Source organism: Psammomys obesus, unplaced genomic scaffold (assembly GCF_907164565.1).
Source record: "Psammomys obesus unplaced genomic scaffold, mPsaObe1.curated_primary_1811, whole genome shotgun sequence".
NCBI lineage: Eukaryota > Metazoa > Chordata > Mammalia > Rodentia > Muridae > Psammomys > Psammomys obesus.
This window is the reverse complement of record NW_026596147.1, coordinates 12,510,214-12,529,234: the sequence shown is the minus strand read 5'-3', so window position 1 is coordinate 12,529,234 and position 19,021 is coordinate 12,510,214.

Below are 19,021 nucleotides of genomic sequence, written 5' to 3'. Positions count from 1 at the left end.
ACACACGGTATATACTCAGTCATATAGACATATAACATAGGATAAACCTACTAAAACCCTGAACATCTAAAGAAACTAATCAAGAGAGTGGACCCTGACTAAAATGCTCAATCCCCATCCTGAAAGGCAAAGAGGATGGACATCAGAAGAAGACGAAAACAGAAAACAACCTAGGAACCTGTCACAGAGGGCCTCTGAAAGGCTCTGCTCTTCTGAAATTTTTAAAGGGCAATATCAATAAAAGAATGAAATTATTTCTCCCTCAGCAATTACTTATACTACCCAGGAAAACTTTTTTTCAGACAAACACATTTTTTACAGTGCACACCATTGGAAAGCACACATATATCCATTTGGATCACTGTTCTAGATACTCCAAATCTCTGGGTAAAGAGTGGCTGTCACTGCCAGTAAGTAAATATAACAGTAACTAGCTTCAAGGAATTGAAGCTCCGCTACCAAAGAAAGACAACGTATGACTTTTCATAGACAAGAAAGGGCATGAAAGGGATGCAACAAAAGTTAAGGAAGCATCATTGATGACTTTTCCTAAAGAATATTTTAAGTGATGGAGCTGGAGGCCAATGGTTAGGGCACTGGCTGTTCTTCCAGACTGAATCCCAGGATCCACATGGTGGCAAAATATCATCTGTAATTCCAGTTGCAGGAGACAATGCAAGTATGTGATGAACAGACATCCATGCAAGCAAAAACCCATACACAGAAAATTAAAATCTTAAATTATAACAACAAAAATTATCGATGGTGAGATTAGGAAAGGAGTGAATATTTATTCTTAAAAATAATTCCTCGGTTGGAGAATCAGTCTCAGAAAAGATCCCTGTGCCCAGATATATTAGGTCCTTATGGAGTTTGTGTCCTCTTCAGGTCTTACTAACTCCCCCTTCATTCATATAATTCCCTGCACTCTGCCCAAGGTTTGGTTATGAGTCTCAGCATCTGCTTTAATACATTGTTTGGTAGAGTCTTTCAGAGGCCCTCTACAGTAGGCTCCTGTCTTGTTTCTTGTTTTCTCTTACTTCCAATGTCCATTCCATTCATCTTTCTAAGTGAGCATTGATCATCCTACCCTGGGTCTTCCTTCTTTAGGTGTACAGATTTTAGTATGTTTATCCTATCTTATAGGTCTAGTACCCGCTTATAAGTGAGTATATATCATGTGTGTCTTTCATGGATATAACCCAGAAACCCTGCTCAGATATAGTCCATGGCAGTTCAGTATCCAAATGGAATTCCTAGTAAGGGGAACAGGGACTGTCTCTGACATCAACTTGGTGGCTGGCTCTTTAATGCCTCCCCCCAGAGGGAGGAGCAGCCTTGCCAGGCAACAAAGGAGGACATTGCAGCCAGTCCTGATGAAACCTGGTAAGCTAGGGTCAGATGGAAAGGGAGGAGGACTTCCCCTATCAGTACACTTAGAGAGGGGCAGAGAGGAGATAATGGAATTAAGGGAGGGCAATACAGCTGGGATATAAAGTAAATAAACTGTAATTATTATAAAAAATTTATTTAAAAAAATTCTTCTTTTTTGAAAAATAATATTGTACAGTACTGACCATACTAAACCATGGCAGCATCTCCTTTAAAACTTGAAAGTAGAAAATAACATGCTTCTAACAATTAAAATGATAATACATCTAATAATGACCTTAAATAGTTGGATTAAGTGTGTGGGTCAGCTCATGAGTTATTCAATTTGAAGTGCAGGAAAAATCATAGGAAAGTAGTCCTTTGAAGATAAACCTTAGAAGTTATGGTTGTTTTTTATTTTTTATTATTTTACTTTGGATTGAATTATAATTTATATGACAGTCTGTAGAATTTATTAATGCTTCACATTTATTCTAAAAGATAGATTCTTTCTCTAAAAGAAAATAGATGAATTCCCTTGAGGTTATTCAGCACTCTCTCTGTAGTGATATATATATATTAAAACATACTTTAAAGTTTAAACTGATCCTAGGGAGGCATATTTTTTTTTTAGGGGAAGTATGGTGTTGAACAATATCTTTAAAAAGTAAGGTAAGTAATGTGAATATTCATAGTATCACATTAGAACATACAATAATTTTCAGCTCCATGAATAAGTGTGGTGTTGTTTCTTTCAAGCATAGTTAATATTTCATAAAATGTCTGACACACTGTAGGGTTACCAACACTCTTTAATGTAACATTTTTCTTTGAAGGAATGAAAACAAGTGGTCTCTCCAGGGCATCATAAATCTTAGTTTTCATTTAGAATATCGAAACCATAAAGAACATAAAACAATATTTAAGCCTCAGAGAAGACCAATTTTCAATACGAAAATGGGATTGTTATGACAGTAAAGGAATGAGCAGATGAGAATAGGAACACTCCAATTTACAGAAGGCTGCCAGAAACAAAATAAAGGAGGCTCAGGAGCCCCAGGGATTGGATATGATAGAACAGTGACCAGAAAGCTGAAATGGTCCGTGTGGATGCCTCATTTTTCAGCCATCTGTAGCAAAGACTGTAGAATCAGCATTCATATAAGACTAAAGACAGATGTTTAAATGATTTTAAATTAGACATTGGAAAATCATATGAATTAAGTTAAAATGTCATTATTTTATATAAATATGCAATAAAATCGTTTAAGATGAGAAAGCTTTAGGTAAAATAATTGCATGGAATGTAGCCAAAATGCATTAAAATACCCCAATTATAGTCAATATCTTTAAATTTGGAAGCTACTAAAGCATGGCAGGAATTTAATGAGATATCCAAATTTGTATCAGGTATTGCATGATTTATTTCTTTGATGTTCTACTGAATTAAAATGTAAGAAGACAATGTGCTGACAGCTTACTACCCAAAACTGAAATATTATTGTTATGTCTGTATTTCCTATGGCATTGACAGGGCAGAAATGGGTCTCCCTTCAAATACGAAAGAGCATCTCACATTAAAATTTCAAAAACCAGAAGAAGTTTTTGAAAATATTTACATTGATAGCTAAATATGTTTCATATGTAAATATGTTTTATTAGTAAATAAAATAAGAATAATTTACTAGGTCATAATTTGTTTAATAACTCAAAATCACTTGTAATCAGGGTCAGAATGGTTAAGCAGAGGTTAATAAGCATATACGACATAGTAAGAATTCTAATATGCCAGCATTTCAACCATCTCATCCTTCTAAAGCACTGACAACATGCAAAGTTTTTATTGTAAATATGCAACCAAACCATATGTAATTTACATGACTGGGAATACTGAGCATCTATAATTTTGTTCTGTGGTGAACGAACTCAAAATCTCTGCCTATCATTATCACTTATTTTTTCAAAGTTGCTTGAGATTTTCTTTTTTGTTAACTTTTTTAATTTAACTTTTATTAATTACATTTTATTCATTTTGTATCCCCCCATAAGCCCCTCCCTACTCCCCTCCCGGTCCCACCCTCCCCCCTCCTTTCTGCATGCATGCCCCTCCCCATGTCCACTGATTGGGGAGGTCCTCCTCTCCTTCTTTCTGATCTTAGTCTATCAGTTCTCATCAGAAGTGGCTGCATTGTCAGGGTTTTAGGTTATCTCCATGAATAGTCCTTGGTTGGAGTATGAGTCTCTGGGAAGTTCCCTGAGTTCAAATTTTCTTGTTCTGTTGCTCTTCTTGTGGAGTTCCTGTCCTCTCCAGCTCTTACTATGTAACCCACTGGGGCACTGAATGTGCTACTTCTGTGCAGGGTTTCTAGGTTATCTCCATGAATAGTCCTTGGTTGAAGTATGGGTCTCTGGGAAGTTCCCTGTGTTTAAGTTTTCTGGTTCTGTTGCTCTCCTTGTGAGGTTCCTGTCCTCTCCAGCTCTTACTATTTCCCACTTGTTACATAAAATTCCATTCACTCTGCCCTTCAGTTGGCCATCAGGCTCAGCATCTGCTTTCATAGTCTGCATGGCAGAGGCTTTCAGAAGCCCTCTGTGGCAGGTTCCGAGGTTGTTTCCTGTTTTCTTCTTCTGGCTTTCAGAGTCTGATTCACTTCTTTGATTTACATTCTAATTTTACATAAACAAATATTTGGAGTGACCTGCCATGGTATATAAGCACATTGTAAAGGTATTAATGAGAAATTTCACAAAACTGGAGTAAAAAAAAATAGCTTCTATTTTGATCTTCTTGTATCTATTGAGGCTTACTTTGTTCCTGGCTAGATGGTCTATTTTTGAGAAGGTTCCATGAGGTACTGAAAAGAATGTATACTCTTTTGTGTTTGGGCGAAAAGTTTTTTTAGACATCTATTAGGTCCATTTGATTTAGGGCCTCTGTAAGTGATATTATTTTTCCATTTGGCATCTGTCTAGATGACCTGTACTTTGGTGAGAATGGAGTGTTAAAGTCTCCCACTATTAAGGTACTGGAATCGACGTGTGATTTAAGCTTTAGTAATGTTTCATTTACAAATGCAGGTGCTCTTCTATTTGAGGCATAGATGTTCATGATTGTGATGTTCTCCTGGTAGAATTTTCCTTTGATGAGAAAAAGTCTCCCTCCTCATCTTTTTTAATTAATTTTGGTTAAAAGTCAATTTTATTAGCTATTAGGATAGCTACATCAGCTTGTTTTCTGGGACAGTTTGCTTGAAAAACATTTCTCCAGCCCTTTACTCTGAGGTGGTATTTATCTTTGTTGCAGAGTTGTGTCTCTTGAATACAGCAGAATGTTGGCTGTTTCTGCAACCATTCTGTTAGTCTGTGTCTTTTTGTTGGAGATTTGCGTAGTTGATGTTGATAGATAACAGTAACCAATGAATGTTAGTTTCTTTTATTGTGGTGTTGGTAGTGAGAGTGTGTTTGTGTGCTTGTTTTCATTTAATTCATTGTTGTGAATTTATCTATATCCTGTGTTTTCTTAGGTGTAGTTGATTTCCTTAGATTGGAGTTTTCCTTCCAGTATCTTCTGTAGTGATGTGCTGCTGTGTAGATACTGTTTAAGTTTAGTTTTGTCATGGACTATTTTGCTTTCTCTATGTTAATTGAAAGCTTTGCGTGGTATAGTAGTCTGGGTTGGCATCTGTGTTCTCTTAGAGTCTGCATGACATCTGCCCAGGTCTTTCTGGCTTTCATAGTTTCTGTTGAGAAGTCTGGTGTGATTCTGATAGGTTTACCTTTATATGTTACTTGGCCTTTTCCCCTTCCTGCTTTTAATATTTTTTTCTTTGTTCTGTAGATTTAGTGTTTTGACTATTATGTGACACGAGGAGATTTTTTCTGGTCTAGTCTATTTGGTGTTCTGTAGGCCTCTTCTATGTTTATGGATATTTTTTTCTTTAAGTTGGAAAAATTTTCTTCTATGATTTTTTTGAAAATATTTTCTGGATCTTGGAGCCTAGAATCTTGTTTTTTTTCTATTCCTTCATTCTTAGATTTTATTTTTTCATGGAGTCCTTAATTTCTTGGATGTTTTGTGTTTGGAACTTTCGGATTTTATTTTTTCTTTGAAAGACATCAATTTCTGCCACTGTATCTCCAGTGCCTGACATTCTCTCTCCCATCTCTTGTATTCTCTTGGGGATGCTTACCTTTGTGATTCTTGATCTTTTGTCTAAGTTCTCCAGCTCCAGGGTTTTCTCTGTTTGTATTTTCTTTATTGATTATAATTCTTTTCCATGTCTTATTCCATTTCTTTCATCTGTTTGAAAGTGGATTTCTATCTGTCCATGATAGCCTCTTTTTTTCGTTCCTTTCTTCTCTATATGCCACTACTTGTGACTCTACTTGTGTCTCTACCTGTGCCTCTATTTGATTTGCTGTAGTTGCCTGTATTTCTTTGATAGCTTAGATTGTTTCCTCTTTATGTGCCTCTAATTAGTGGGTAAATATAGCTTTAAAATAATTTTCCTGTGTTTCCGATGTATTAGCATATCCATTGATTTTTTTCTGGTGAAGCCATAATGTCTTCATTTTTGTTAGATGTGTTCTTATTCCTACCTCTAGCCATCCTCTTATCTATAACATTCTTTCTTTTCTCCTGGAGTCTGTACTTCAGATTGGTCCATCTGTCTCCGGTGTCTGGGGTATTCTTCAGGAATATGAGAGAGGTTCACTGGTTTGAGAGTGGATGCTGTTGTTTCAGCTGCAGCTAAGGTCTCAGGCAAATATAAACAAGAAAGTGGGTGGGACTGGCAGTGAGCTTTGAGGGAGAGTCTACTAGAGCTTGTAGATGCCTGAAGGGTGTAATGCTTAAGTGTTGAGGGGGGTGGAGAAAGGGATAAGAAGTGCCTGTGCTGGTGCTGTTTAAGGGTGTACAATGAGCATGCTCTGGTGTCATGAATACCCCAGTGTCCTACAGACCTGTTGTACTGTCCTCTTGGTATTCAGATCTATCTGTGCTCCAGGAATTGTTATCCTGGGCTCCACTGGAAGACCCATAGAGCAGGGGCTTCAATGTTGAGAATGCTGTCCCTAAGATCCCTATGTTGCCCACAGTGGGGTATGGGTGGGAGGGATCTGATGACTGGTTGCTAACATAGAGTGACCTTGGTTCTGGGGCTCTGTAAACACTCACTTAAAGGCACAGTCACTAGCTTGTAGGCCTAATCAGAAAGCACAGAAGATCCCTTTGTTACCTGATCTCACATTTGGGCCTGCAGGGGCAAATGAGAGTCCAGGAGATCCATCAGCTCAGTGGTGTCCACTTTTTGACCTCCAGGCAGGTATGCCTTTGCAGCCTCAGTCACAGAGCTTGTGGAGGCTGCTGCTTGGACTAGCTGCTGTCCTACCCCTGGGAGGCCTGTATGTGCTGTTTCAGTCACTGAGCTCTGGAGGCTTGTGCTTCGGGCAATCACTGCAGTCCCAGTATTTGAGACAGAGGCCACACTGCTGGCCACCTTGCTGAGCAGGGATACCCGTTCTTGGGGAAATTATATTAGCCACTCTCAGTCCCTGGAGTGACCTGTATCCAAACTATCTTAGGTTCTGGGTTGTTCCCTCTCACCTAGAAAGCCTCATTGTAGATGTTCTGGCTTCAGCTACCCCTCTACTCACTGATTTCAGAGTTTCAGATCCTGTGCCCCTCAGATATGGTGCCCACTGGTAGCCACCATCTTGGAACGTCCCATGTAAAAATCTTTAAAATAATTTAATCAAAAGTAAATCATAGGAGAAGAAGAGGGAGGGAGGGTAGGATTGGGAGGGAATGGGAAGGGGGCTACAGCTGGGATACAAAGCGAATAAGCTGTAATCAGTTAAACAAAATTAAACAAAATAAAATAATAGTTTTCTCCTCAGTTTGTGTTAATATATATATATATATATATATATATATATATATATATATTTAAATTATTGTTAATTTATTTTCAACCAAATACCATTAAAATAAAAATTTTATTTCATTTACTATTACTTTATGTGCATATGTGTATGGGGATTGTGAGTGTGTTTCTGTGAGAGAGAGGGAGAGGGGATATGAGAGAGACAGACAGAGAGAGAGAAAGGGAGAGAGGGAGAGAGGGAGGCAGAGAAAGAGAGAGAGAGAGAGGGAGAGAGTTCATCAGGAAGGTAAAGCTAAATTTAAGAGTCTGTTTTAGGAGATGAGGGAGGGAGGGTGGGATTGGGAGGGAATGAGCGAGCAGGATACAGCTGGGATACAGAGTTAATAAAATGTAACTAATAGTAAAAATAAAAAAAATTTTTAAAAAAGAGTTTGTTTTCTCTTTCTGTCGCTATGTGGTACAAGCCTTAGGCTTGTGGAGTAACTGTTTTACCTATTAAGCCATCTTATTTGTTCTAAAATAAAATTGAAAGGTAAATTTTGATAGCTGAATAACTGTATATAATTTTTTAAATATCTCCTGAACTGACTAGAATTTTTAAATGTTTGAGACACACAATTTTCTTTCCTATTATCTTACTGAATGGGGACTTGTTTTTCACATTCAGATTTTACAGAATAAAAAGCTTATTTGAATTGCAAATTATTAAAAATACTAAAAATATAACTGTACAAGAGGGTAAAATTGAGTGGGAAAGAAATAAAGAGTAGGAAAAGACAACAGATTTTAAAATTTGGTTCTTCCTTCTCAAATGCTCCAATCTGAGTTGGAATAAAACCCGTGTCGCCTGGAGGGCATCAGGATGAAACAGAGCAGCAGATGAGTAGGCATTGACATCTGTGGCTTGGGGAAAAAATTGGCAAGAAGAGTACAAAACAAGTAGTTAAAGAGTTTGAAATGGCCATAAAAATGGAGTCTTCTGAAAAGTATAGGGCAATTTAAATTCTTATTTTTATGTTCTTCTTCTATTAAGTAACACGTAGTTAGGGAGATAGCTATTAGTGAGAAACGAAATCATCTGAAAAAAAAACAAAAACAAAAACTCCAGGCATTATGTGGAGGATAGAAACAGAGAGGGCTTTGTCCTTTCATACAGAGAAGTTATCTGAAAATATTTAATATAAACCATCAAAACTGGTTGTATTAATGACATAGTCACAAAACTTATGGCATTGAGTTTTTGGATATCTATGAGGAGGAAACCCTTACTTTCAAAGATCCAGTCTCTGAGTAGTTGAACAAATCTTCTTTATATTAATTATGATTACAATGACAAATGAAATACCATACTGAACCCTGAAGCAGAATGGTCAGTACTAGTCCATGACTCATAGTTTTGATACAATCATAACTTTTTTTAAATAAAGTAGACATGCACAAATTCATTAACCTAATTGAAGACTTTTCCATTGAGAATATGTGATAAGAATAAAGTCAGAAACAAGGAAATGCTGAAATAAATTTTTTCTTATATATTTCAGAGCATGCTTTTGTTTATAACCTGTAGAAACCATTTGAAGACCATACATCTAGTAATAATATACTCGTGCACGTAATTCTAATTTAATTGAAAATTGAAATCTGAGTCCCTCCCTCCAAGAAAATATTTTCCTTAATATTTGTATATGGGTGGGAAGGAGATGTATGATACAGTGAAAAGGAGTAGCCTAGTCACCTGGACCATTCTCAACTTTTGTTATGATAATTTGTTCATATATACATTTAATAAATTTTGAGTATTGTTTTCTTCTCATTATTTAGATTAAGTAAAAAGGTCTTCCATTGTTCCTATAAAAACACAGTGTTCTTGTTTAATATCTTTGAAACCATGTATTTTGTTTTGACAGAATGTTATGAATCAAATGTAACACTGCAAGCAAATTAAAACATCACAGAATCATTCTTAATGATACAAAGCTTCACAATAAAATTGGGTCAATGTTATAAAGTGAGTAATGCCTACAATGCCAGAGAAGAAATAGCTTTACTTCCAAATTAGTGTGCACAGGAAACAATTTTGAGAACATGATAACATTGGATATCAATCCAACTTTAACATTAATGTTTTTCATAATGTAATATATTCAATGGCTACAAAATAAGGAAAAGAAAATGACAGATGAGTTAATTATAGGCTATTGTAAACAGTCAATTAAATGTCATCTGATGATTAACCTGTAAGTCATAAAATAAATATTGCAGAACATGTTTATGAGTCCTAGAATGTATCACAGTGTTACATGCTACATTTTTGCATCCTGTGTGGATCCAATATTTGCAATCTTAATTTGAGTTGAGCTACTGAAATATTAATTAATGCAATAAGAGAGCACTTCTACCAGGATTTGGTCTGTACTATATGATTAATTTAGTTCCTCGCAGCTTCTTCCCAATAGCTGACATTCCACAGAGATAATCTGAGATACTCTTATTTGCAACCAAATGAAAGACTCTTGATAGAGTAGGTTGCTTTACACATTGATACATAGTTGTTTCAAATTTCTTGACATGCAGAAGGATATTTCTTGGTATGTAATGGTTTTATGTATCTCTAAATATCCTGGTTAAATATAATTTTTCTTTTTATTATTATAATTTATTACAATTTATTCAGTTTGTATTCTAGCTGTGTCCTCCTCCCTCATCTCTTCCCAATCCCACCCTCTCTCTCTCTTCTCCCCTTATACCCCTCCCCTAGTCAACTGAAATATATCTTTTAAAATTTAGAGAGAAATGATTTATAAAACACAAACTCAATGAAAGTAGTTTGGATAAAATTTGTTTAAAATGTATTCTCTAGTCTATGGAAGGTCAGTTGCCATTCATTTTCTCATCTTGAGACAGTCCTCCAATAATACTTAATTTAAGACAGGAAATTCTTAGTCTCATACATTTTCACAAACTACAGTTAGAAAAAATGTGACTATTCTCATTTTACTTAGACAAATGAGCTCTGTTCCATGAATTGATGCTAGTAAAATTTGAAAAACCTATGATCCTCTTTCTGGAGATAAAGCCTAAGACTCCACAGGGCTGTCTCACACAGAGAAAGGTGTTGTGGTGTCAGACAGCAGAAGTCCTGGGACAGAAAGCTCCTGCTAACTGACATCTCTCAAGATTGAAGAGTAAGTTAGCTGTGGGAGTGTGGAAGGAGCAGCTGGTGCACAGTATTGTTAGAATTCATATAAAAGCTGGTGTACATATAGTGTTGAAAAGGAGAAAGGGAATTAGTTCACAGTGTACTTGTAGCATTATAATGCAGATTAAAAGCATGGTTTGACCTGAGACACACACCTTAAAAACAGCCACTGCTACTTAATAACTTGAAGTCAGTTGCAAAATTAATTTCTCATATTTTCTAGTGTATGTATACATATATGTGCATGTATGCATATAAATGTATATACATATATGGTAGAGATAGTTATGTACCCAATAAAATATATAAAGTTGTTACATTTGAATGAAAGAAAATTCAGTTAACCCTTCACTTACAAGAATACTGTGACTGTGAAGGATGAAACATTCCGAGTTAAAACCCATCATTCTCATGGGCTATAGCAATCTTTAAATGTACACATAACATTTCTGTATAATTTACCATCCTTTATGTGTTAGGCATAACACTTGGAATGTGTTCCTAAGTTAGCAGACATCTAGTTTCCACTAACTCAGAAACTAAGAATGTTATAAGACAAAGGAGCTGGTGAGAAAGTTTAGCACTTAAGAAAACAAATGGAAAGAGAGAAGGACCTCCCTTGTCAGTGAACTGGGGAAGGGGCATGAGAGGAGAAGAGGAATGGAGGGTGGGACTGGGAGGGAATGAAGGAGGTGGTTACAGCTGGGAGTCAAAGTGAATAAATTGTAATGAAAAGAATTTTTTAAAAAAAGCGAAAACTTGTTTTCAAAGAGGAACTATGTTCAGCTCACAGCATTCATGTGATGGCTTAAAACAGTTTGCTTTTTGTTTGTATGTTTGTTTCTTTTGGCTGAAAATACAATTTTTCTCATATATTCTGATTATGGCTTCCACTTTCTCTAATTCCCCCAGTTTTTTCTCAACTCCCTGCCCATCCAATCTACCCCCTTTCTGTTTCTTGTTATAAAACAAACAGGGTTTAAGGGATAATGAATGGTAAAATAAAATATAAAAAGTTTTTAAAAATCAAACACGTAAGAATTAGATGAAACAAAATGAAAAGAGCCAAAGAAAGAGCAAAAGAAACAAATGCAGATGAAGCTGAGACACACTTGCTGCCGCATAAGAAATTCCATAAAAACACTAAACTGAAGACAACATAAAAGTAAGCAAAACACATGCAGGGTAAAAAGATAGAAAAATATAGAGAAAAATAAAATAAAACAAAAGTAAAATTAAAAGGTAAAACAAAAAGATAATAGCAGAAAAGTTCAGTAAAGGAAGCATTAATCCATTACTGGTGGGAGTGAAAATTAGTCCAGCCACTATGGAAATCAGAGAGGTAGTTCTACAGGAAGATTGGAAGCCATCTATCACAAGACACAGCTATAACAGTCTTGGACATATAGTTAAAAGACACTTTCTTCTAGGACAGAAATATTTACTCAACCATGTTCTTTTCTGCTCCTTTCACAGTACCCAGAAACCAGAAACAACGTAATTTAACTCAACAGAAGAACTAGTAAAGGAAGTCTGTACATTTACACAATGGAATACTACTCAGCTATTTAAAAACAAGGAAGTCATGAAATTTGTTGGCAAATGGATGGAACTATAAAAGATCATCCTGAAGCAGAAAGACATGCATGGTATATACTCATTGAGTGGATATTAAACAGATAATATAGGACAAACATGTTAAATCTACAGACTTAAAGAAAGAAGTGAAACAACAAAGAGGAGAAAACAGGATACACAACGGAAGTAGTAGAAGAGAGGACACAGGACAGATCTCCTTTAAAAGTCTCCACCAAGCAGGAGATGGAAGCACATGCTGAGACTCATAGCCAAACTTTTGACAGAGCACAGGGAGTCTTATGGAAGAAGGGTGATATAGAAGGATCTAGATGGCATAGGAACCCCACAAGGAGACCAACTGAACCAAAAAAGCTGAGCCCAAGAGGGTACTGCAGAGACTGATGCATCAACCAAAGAACATGAATAGAAAGGACCTAGTCTCTTGCTCAGATGTAGTCCATAAACAGCTCAGTCTACATGTGGGTTTCCTAGTAAGAGGAGAAGAGATAGTCTCTGACATGAACTCAGTTGCCTGCTCTTTGATCACTTTTCCCTGGTGTGGTGACCTAAGCAGCCCAAAGAGGAAGATAATCCAGGCAGCCCTGTTGGGACCTGATAAGCTAGGATCAGACAGGAGGGGAGGAGGAATTCTCCTATCAGTGGACTAGGGGAGAAGGGAGAGGGGAGGAAGAGGGAGGGAGGCTGGGAACTGGAGGAGATGGAGGAGGGGCTGTAACTGGGATACAAAGTGAATAAATTGTAAGTAACAATAATATCAATAATAATAATAATTTTCCAATTCAGTGGGATACAGATTTTTAAAATATGTCCTTCTAATGTTTGGATTAGTTATTCAACTGTTGTTTTGTTCCTCTTTTTGTTTCTGATTTTATTAATGTGTGCATGCTCTCTCTGTGTTTTAGTTAGTTTGGTTAAGCATTTGTCTTTTTTTTTATTTTCTGGAAAATTATAATCCTTCCACTATTTTTGTCTTCTGAAGAAAAAGAAGACATGAGAACATGAAATTCACAGGTAAATGGGTGTTGCTAGAACAAAAAATTCCTGAGTGAGACAACACATTTCTATGAATACTAACACGGCCTTTATTTGCTTATATGTGGCTATTACCTGTTTATTCAATGATAATCATTCTATAATCTGCAGAACCACAGCACTTACATATAGAGAGTAAAGGACTGAACCAGGATGGGACAGAAAGATCTCATTAGGAAGGAAAATAGAGTAGATAACATGGATAGATTGGAGGCTGGGATGGAATGATCAAGTAGAATGAGAGTTGGTAAATGAATGAGAGAGGGAATAAAGAGACACAGATAAAGTTAAGAGCCATATGAAGGGTTGTATGGAAACCACATCCAATAGAAGCTTCCTAAAATATGAACGTATCTGAACGAGATCTAAATAAAATAGCTAAATAAATGTGTGAAACCGAGCCCAGCTGGAGATCTCTTACCACCAAATAAAGCTTCCAGTAACTACTGTAATTAAGTTATACCTGAGTTATTGGCCAGAAGAGGGTTCAATGGAAACCTCAAACAACCCAGGTTGTTTTTAAAACAATAGGTTTCTCTCTACAAATTAGCATATTTAGATGGAGAGACAAAATAATTATCTGTATTGATAACCATTCAGTAGATCCAGAATGCAAGGCAAAATATTTATTAAGGTTAATATTAAAACTGGGATAATATTCTAAACTATAAAAACAGAAACTAGAATTTGGCATGCAGTAAGAACCCTCAACTTAAAAGAAAAAGACTTCCTGCTGGAAAGAGGAGAAAGTTTAATGGTGGTTTTAAAAGTTACTGAAAACTTTTAAATCTCATGACAGATTAAAAAGAAATTGTTATATAAAAGGAAAAGCAGAGACAAAAATATCCCAGAAAGCAAATAAGAAGGTACTGTGTATAATAATTTCAAAAGTTATCATGAGTGGAAACAATGCATATATTCTTTTGCTTCTAGATTTTGTATAAGTGGAACATGTTTTTACCTCACTATATTTTATGTAATTTGTATGACATAACATGTTTTGTTAATTCATTAAACTGCTGGTTTCCGTTTGGTTTACTAACACTTTAATTATATACAAACATTTGTTGAGTCCATGTTTTAAAGGCTTTAGGTTATATCGTGAAGAGTGTAATCCCTAACTAATATAGCTAAGACGTTTAATTATGTGGAAAATCAACAAGCTGCCTATCATTTCACTGAAATGTTTTATTTTCACTAATGAATTATTATAGCTTCTTTTAATTTTCTTATACTAAGAAAGTGATTGTACACAGGTAGATATGCAAATAACAAATTAAACAAAGGTTTACTACCAAGAACATATAAAGATCATGTGACAGCAACAACAGTAAATGACCTCTGTTCCAGAAGTAGTCAGAAAACTTGAAAAAAAATATTTCTCCTCAGAAGAACTTCCCATAGCTAAAAAGTTGTGCATGCCTGTTATACACCATCAGTTATGAGAGAAATAAGCAGGCCAACCTTAACTACAACAGGGATAGGTGGGAAATGTTTATAATTTTTAATGAACCACACCAGAGTCTAAGAATAAGACAGCCATTGTTAAGCTAAACACTCACAAAATTGTGATTCATACTTAAGAGGTAACAATAAAGTAAAAAGAACATTTCACACAAATTTGTTTCATAAGGAATCATTTGTAATCACATTACGTGTCATCAGACATGTCTTACAATTGAAATATTTTAGGTTAAGGTGACCAAGTATTATTATTAAGTACATGAAACCTATTTAAAATAAATTTATTGGAAATTGAAAATTAAAATGATAATGCCGTTTAATTTTATTGAAAAAGATAATAAATCAGTAGTCATTGAAACATACATCAAATCACATCCAATTGTATAGAACTGAACAATATACTGCTTATTTGGCATGTTAGGCATCATGACGACACTGAAGCAAGCCCTGAGGATTTACACCTTAATATACTGTCATGAAGAGAGCTAACTGGAGTTGGTGGGGGCTTTTGGAACACCAGCTGCCATAGGCCACACATCCCAGCTCTTCAGAAACAGTTCTGCCAACTGGGGATCACTAATTCAAACATATAAACCTTTAGGGAACGTTTTCATTCAAACCACAACAAGACAGACATCAATTTACCTGGGACATTTGTCACTGAAGTTCTGTATTTTTCTCAAAAGATGAAAAAAAGTTATGCCTCAAAAGCTGTTTTTCAGACAGCTTAATCTAATGCAGGTAAAATGAAGCTGACTATATTAGCATCCTCTTAAGAGATAATTTTCTACATTTTCTGAATTAGGACAGTTCCAGAAATTGTAACACATTTGTTTTTGCATTTTGATTAGTATCACCATAGTAGTTTATTAACAACACAGTCACCTAACTGTTTTAATCTTTATTTACCAGCACATATTAAGTTAAAGTGTGTTCAAATTATAAAGTAGGTGGAGATTCAGAATTGAATGTCCTCATGTGGTCGTTATTGTTTCTCTATCAGCAATATATTCCAGGTACTGAGATACATTTTTCTTTCAAACTTGAGAAATCTCTAGTCAGTATATTTTTTTTCTTTCTACTATACAACAATATGAAGCATATCATGGAAATAATTTTTCAGTAATATATATTAAAATTATAATTACAATAAAATTGAACAAAATGATAGCTTGCACAAATTGAAATCTATATACATAAAGGAAATAAATGCTTTGTGTACTGAAAATTTATATGTAAGTTTTAGGATAAATTAGTCAAAATACCAATTAGAAAAATGGACGATATGATTTCGTATAGACAAAAAAATTCATCTGATTTTATATTATTAATATCAACCCTCATATTTTGCCCCACATTTTTATCTAGGAGTACAAATAATATTACATCTTTGGGTAGGTGTGCGTTTCATTGAAATTGGAATGACATGAAAAAAATGACTCTCTATTCAGATACATATATCTCATAAACATTATTTTACTTTGGGCATTTTCTTTCCTGAAGGATAACTGTTTTACAGTTTTATAATGGGAACAGAAACAGAGCATTGCAAAAGTTTATTTATAACTTGACACTCACATATGGGTCTAAAACTTAAGTCACTGATGGCTCAAGTAGGTTTGAGACAAAGAGAAAAAGACTTTGACTTATAGTGATTTTTTTTTTTAAATCTATATACATATAAATTAGGAACAAATCACAAGGAATTTAGAGGTAAGTTTGAACAACAACAACAAAATAAAACCCTCTTAGGTACTGAAATCCTTATGAAGATGGTATATTTTCTGTTAAAAAGTAGAAAAAAATAGTTTTACAAGTCATTTGGTTTGAAATATAGTGAACCAAATGGCATGCTGAAAATTTGGATGAAATTCAGTTCTTCTACAGCCACTATTAAAATTGATAGTGACAGCTCATACCAAGGAAAAATGCTATTTTCAAATGAGTGATATGAGTTCAAAGGGGTGTGAAGAATCACAGTGCACTTTGTGCATAAGAGTTGTGATGGGCTGGCACGTCTCTAACTCTGATTTAAAACAAGCCAGGGGACTGCCATTTCCAATGCCATAAAGCTTATATACTTCCTTAATTTATTTGATTTTATGGAATATTTTGCAAAGCATAGGGCGCCAAAATTTCCAAAACTAAAACTCTGATTTTTTTTTCTATTAGATTAGTACATCATCCACTAAATCCAATTCCAATATTTTCCTCTTTTAATAAGATACAGGGTTATACATATTAATTAAATGTGTTTCTAATGTAGTAAATGCCGTTCTCAATTTTTCTACTCTCTAAGTGTCATAGGTAAAAAAAAATAATAATAATAAAGAACCTTTGGCATAAAAGAATAGGATTAAAACTTGACACTGGCATAATGGGGTCATAACTCCATCAGATGACAAGTGCAGCTTAACGCATATTAGTGAAAATTTCTTTTTAAATTTGACCATTTAGATTTTACTGATTTGGCACATACACATTTTAATTACTTAATTGAACTTGCACAAAGACCAACTAGTGTTTTCTAATACAAAAACAGTTGAGGAGCTTTTTTATATATTTTAATACATGCTGTTAAAATTCTATATTTCTTGTTATATTCATTTAATTTTTTATTTAGACTTGAGCTGAAACTGAGAAGTCTTCCTGAAATTCATTACAATTAAAAGTGATGCTTCTAGAGTTGGAACACTGAAAAATATTCAGAGTACTTATTTATTTATGTTAGTATTCTATAAATTTTACTCATAAACATCACATAGTTTTTTAAAAAATTATGTAGTCTTAATTGTCATAATCCAGTTATCTAGTTTAGGAAGATCAACCAAAATTCTGAAGACTAGCTGTTTTATAAAACAAATTTATTTCATACAGTTCTGGAGGCCCAGAGCTCAAATTCAAGGACCATGTAGATTCAGGAACAGGGAGAAGGCCCACATCCTCCTAGATATCCACAATGATTGCTTGCACATCCTCTGACTTCTCAGCCAAGCTAATCATTTGTTACTTTAAATATGAAATCATTAAACATTTTATCTAAGGGCCTCCATTTTCATGGCTTTATAACCAAGCATATTCTACACTAGCATATACCTAAAATTAGGATTTTCACATAAATTCTATATTGAACGGGGGTAGAGATATAAATTCTATATGAATGTAAACCTATTATGTGCAATGTAAGCCAAACATAACAGGAAGCAAGGTCACTGGGCAGAATGTTTGTAATCTTACCCCTTGAGAAGTTAAGAAAGGGAAGATAAAGAGTCTAAGGCCAGCCTCAGATCAGAGTTCAGTGTCATCATGAACTACATAAGACTGTCACAACAAAACAAAAAACAATAAGGTGAGTGTAGCATTGATGGTAAAAAAAAAAAAAAAAAAAAGAAAGAAAGAAATATGTAGCCCGAAAGTTTTTAATTTTGAATGTCTTGCCATTCAACAAACTTTATCTGCATTCAGACACAAAGTATGTGAAGTATAAATGGAAATGCCAATCAATAAATAGCTGTAGCCTTGTCTTCTCAGAAGGTAATCAACTACATCACCATGTTTATCTACTGAATTCACATTGGTATATAAACCTTCCATGTACTTCAAAGCCTTGTCAACTAAACTAATGTGACACATCACGTGATCAAGTCTCTGTTGGACAGTTCTCTTCACTCAATGAAGCTTCCATTTAAAGGAATGGGTTCCCGGCTAAATGAGCCCCCAATGGGAACCTCTGATAACCTAGGTTATTATAATGGCTATTGGCTGCTCTCCAAAAATTGATGGTAAGGAAGGCCCCTTTGCTGAAGACAACACCTACGAAACTCATTTAAAACAGAGTGAAGTTAGTGGCTACCTAGAGCATTCACCCTTGTATACTAGTATTTAAGTTACTGGAAGGCTTTCTGTGTGCTACCAAAAACTAAAACTAAACATCTATAAAGTACAAACTCTTCTTTTTACAGTAATGAAATGCCTATAAGATGCGCTAGTAATAATAGAGGCACAAAGGGCGGCTTGTGAGAGAGTAACCTAATAATATCTGATTTGATTTAAAGCCTGCTCCATGAAGTGGAACACATATCCTACAGTGTTCAGGCGGCTAAGACTCTGGGGACAGATAGGCCATTGTATATATAATAAAACTAGTTACTACTTCTGGAAAAAGAATGCAGTCAGTAAAATATTTCCTAAAGACATTCTGTTCTACTCATAGATGAATGAACATTCAGCAAGATCAGAAACACTTCTCCCTAGGGAGAACAAATACTGAGACCCACAGCTAGACAAGGGACAGAGAGTGAGAGACATTGGAACACTTAGCCATAACTGGTATGAATTATCATACCAGCAATGAAAATCTCTCCTTTACATTCAGGGAAACTTATCAAAGAGGAGCTAAAAGGCGAGAACACCCTCTAAGCATAGTAGGACCAACACACACACAAACTCGCAAAGACTTTCTCAGGATGCA